The following is a 4451-nucleotide window of genomic DNA, read 5'->3' as shown; positions in this document are numbered from 1 at the left end:
ACACAGAGTTCAGCAAATACATATCTTATATAGGACTCATTACACCAAACCCGGAGCCCATTACTATTGTTTCTCGCTTGCCTTATCCGGCCTTGTGCTTAACAAATTACAAGTTTTACTTGTCCATTTCACCACATCCTGCTGTGGTCCATTGTTATGTATATCCTCCATCACTGCTATCTAAATTCCCCACTTGTGACATTTCTTCCCTTTCCCCAACCATATTGATTCTAATGACCTTTTAATTGAGGTTTGTTTTTGTTTTTTTGCAAAAGTGGGAAATAGATGCTTATAACTATTGCTTGTACAAGCATATCTGGGTAACCTACATCCTCACGGCACCTTATCTCGTTGTCTGTAACATCTACCATTGGTTGTCGGCATGTTTCATTCTTGTATGCACATGTTAGCTAATGCAAAAACAATTATATATTTCCTTCACATAGTTTTCATTCTTGTTGACTCAGCTCTTGGTTGAAACAATTACACACTGGTGTGAGTGCATTTACATTACATAAATAATTATGATTGCAGAAGTGACACTACTTTACATATATCCCAAAATTTCCCCTTTTTTCTTTAATTATCATTTGTTATCTTCTACATTTGTCTGTTAAGCATTGCCCCCAAAATTCGCAAGCATCATTCTGGAGATTTCATCCATCTTGGTCTCACTCATCCCCTCATTATTTAATCGACAATGTTCCTCTGCCTGATTCTATTTTAGGGGTATCTGTTTTATTAAGGTTGTCTCAATCAGTCTTTGAGTGAGTCCTCGTATACATGGCATGATACAACAGCCAATTGCTACCAACACCCTGGCTACTGCTATCAGGGAAGTAAGGATAGAAACCACCACCCCCTTCCATTTTCCAAAACATGACTCACGCCATCCCGTGAGAGATGTGTCTTCTCCTGAATTCTCAGCCAGTTCCTCTACTAAGGTAGTCAATTACCTTAAAGCCCGAGTAATTGAACCATCAGGTGCAGTGTTATTAGGAATAAAGGTGCAACAGCTTCCTCCGAATATCTCTCTCATACACACACACCCTCACACACACATTTTTTTCCGCTAAAATCATATCAAGGGCCATTCTGTTTTCCGATGCCATCCTACTTGTCGCATCAAGCTGTTCTGGTATTCCTTTAACCACATCTCTTGTATAATTTATAAATCGCTGTTGATTATAGAAAATGTAATTTATCCGATGTACATTTTTATTAATTGTTGCCTACCAAAGGAGAGCTGACTCAAAGCCTGATGCAATCTGATGACGAGCCTTGAACTCATCAGGGACCCTCCTAGGGACTCCTACACAATCGGGATAAATCCTGTGATATTGCTTTTATTGTGCAGTGTCTAACAGTGATCTCTTGCTCTTTCCCTTTTTCCCGACTACCTTTTCCTTCTCAAATGCCAGGGTAAATGGAATTACCAATTGTACAATTGCACATATTCCTCTCCAATCCGGTGGTAGAGTGGGTCTCAATATTTTGCCTCCACTGTACCACCACAGATCCGTTCGGGGAGCCTTTGGTGCTGGGTAGTTCCCTCCCTTGTCCGTTTCGGTGACATTCTTAATCTCTGTACACACTTTTAGCTCTCCCAAATATCTAGACTGACTTGTACCTCGTCTATGCACACACATCGTGTGATTTCCGACTGCAGCTGAAAACGTCGGGGGGGGGGGGGGGGGGGGGGGGGTTCGATCTTTATTCTCCAAGGGTGCGAACATCAGAGATAAGGAGGTACAATTCCTATCATTCCATGCAGTCTTATCCTGTTACAGGGCTATTATACATTTCATGCCCTTCCTGTCTCGCTTACATCCGAGTGGAAAGGGAAGCACCTGGGCCACTGGCCAACTGGAGGCACATGCATAGCAATTGTTCTTGTTCAGACTTTTTACAGTATACTTTACCCATTCAATCCAGGCGTTTGCATCCCCGTACCCAGTTTCTATTTCGATAGTCTGTTTCAAGTCCTTTGTCTCAATAATTTTTACTAGTTTCGGATCATCGGGAGGGGAGAAAGGTTGTATCTTATTTTCCAGTAGTTCTGGCCGTTTTCCCTTTCCTACGCTAATTTGAAAACAACAGCCCAAGAAATAATTCCCGTTTGCTTACATTTCTGTCCCAAATATTTCATCTAATTGTATCTCATAGGTGACCCACCCTGACCCCGAGAATTGCTTTGTGCCATGTGGTTTTCTTTATCATTAGGTATATTGGGTTACACTCTTTATCGGGACGATCAAGAGGTGATCAGAAGGTGGCCCTGTGTATTATGACAAGACTATTATACCAAGTACCATCCCCAAAGGACTTAAGATGTATCTCTGAGCAGCGGTACTGTCTCTGATTATCTACATCCCCACAATTTACTAAGCTACACGCATCAGGTCTATTACTTGCGGATTATCAGACCTAGGGACCGTTAATAACACATACGAAAAATATATTTTTGTCAAAATCCCAATATTAAGAGAGCTAGCATCATAAATCTAAGCATCCCCAGCATTCTAAAAATTGTGCTGAAGCACAAAAAAAACTTAATACACAATCCTACAGAAATAATCCCACGCTCGCGTCGCCACTGTATAATTAGTTACTCTAAGTCTCTTCAGTCTGAGTTTCAGCGGGTCTTGCGTTGATTCGGCTGTCCAGACTTCTTCCTCAACTGGAGATTTCACTGGTCCTTTGATCCGAGTGTAGTCAGTCCAGCCTTTCTCCGCTGTCCTTATTGTCGTTTCAGTAATCAAAGGATCCTGATACAGCCCATCTCAGTCCGGCAGCAATTTAGTCTCTGTGCATGATTTTGCTAAGACCCACTCTCCTGGCCGCATGGGATAAACGGTGAATTCAAGGGGCGGAGTTTGTGCCAATAAACTCTGTTTCCTGAGGAGAGACAAAGAGGCGGACAAGCCCAGTATATATTTCTTTAGAACAAATCTTTAGTTTTGGGAATTGTCAATTCTCCGTTCATTCCCAGATCAGGTAATCCAAATATGATTTCATAGGGTTTAGTCCCAAATCTTTCCTTGGGGCTGTTCGTACTCACAAGAGAGTTGTAGGTAAACATTTGGTTTCTATTATCAATTTAGAGAGCTGTCGTTTGAGTGTTTGGTTCATTCTCTCAAACCTTCCTGATGATGGTGGGTGGTAGGGAGCATGTAACTCCCAGGAAATTCCCAACCCTTTCATTATCTCCTGTAACAATTTTGGGGTAAAATGAGTTCCTTGGTTGGAATCTATACGGTAAACTAGCCCATATCGGAGAATTAATGCTCTAATATTGTTTCAGACACCCCACTCGCAATGGCAGTAGCTAGGGGTTGTGCCTCAACCGAACCAGATAGATGATCTACTATGACCAGCATATATTTTAGTCTTCCTACTCTGGATAGTTCAGTATAATCTACTTGTATACTCTGGAAGGTTCTCAATCCCGGGGCTCTTCCTCCCGGGGTCTGTTTTCTCAAGACTTCCTTATTTACCTTTGTGCATATTATACATCCCTCACATATTTGTTTAGCATTTGTATGTATTCCTTTACATCAATATTCCCTAAGAACTAAATCACACGATGGTTGTACTCCCCAATGGCTGCCTTTGTGTCGGACAGCCCTAATTTCTCGTATCATCATTTTGTTTAACACTTCCCTTCCATCAGATAACATCCATTGCCCGTCTGCTGTTTTTTTGTAGCCCCTAAATCTTTCATTTCTTTTTCTTCTCTTTCTGTAAATTTAGGAGCTTTCGGGGATCAGGGACAGCAGGTATTAGGGAATGAATCAGCACTCCTTCTGGGTCTAGACCTGCTTCCTTAGCCACTTTATCGGCTAATCTATTCCCCCTAACTTCTGGTTCATTTCCTTTCTGATGACAATTTACATGCACTACCGCTTGGAGTAATAGGGACTCCAAGACCCGTTTAATCAGCTCCTCATGTGCTAATTCCTTCCCCCGGCTATTTATCACACCTCTTTCCTGTCATATCTTTCCAAAAGTGTGCACAACACCAAAAGTATATTTAGAGTCAGTGTATGCTGCTCCCTCTTTATTTTCGAACACCCGAAAGGCTCTTTCCAATGCGAAGAGTTCGCAGGTCTGAGCTGACCACCCATTTGGCAACCTTCCTGCCTCTACCACCCTACCTTTCGTCCCGTCTACAACTGCATACTCAGTCAGGCCCCTGCATGAAGTGGAACATCTCTCAGGTCCATGCAGACCTTAGTTTGGTATTCTATAACGTCAAGGCAGTTGTGCCCTTGATTCTGAGGAGATTCTCCTTCCACTTTCCAAAGAAAAGCAGCTGGATTTAAACAAGTGTCTGTGACCAACACTAGATAATCCTTTTCTATTAATATTGCCTCATATTTCAGAACTCGCGAGTCTGTCAACCATCGCCTAACCTTTTGGTTTAGGATCGTTCTCACTTGGTGTGGGGT

The sequence above is a fragment of the Chiloscyllium plagiosum genome, unplaced genomic scaffold, assembly GCF_037043375.1.
Source record: "Chiloscyllium plagiosum isolate Xiang-an unplaced genomic scaffold, Cpla_swu_hap1 HiC_scaffold_47, whole genome shotgun sequence".
NCBI classification, from domain to species: Eukaryota; Metazoa; Chordata; class Chondrichthyes; order Orectolobiformes; family Hemiscylliidae; genus Chiloscyllium; species Chiloscyllium plagiosum.
Note: the sequence above shows the minus strand (reverse complement) of the source record.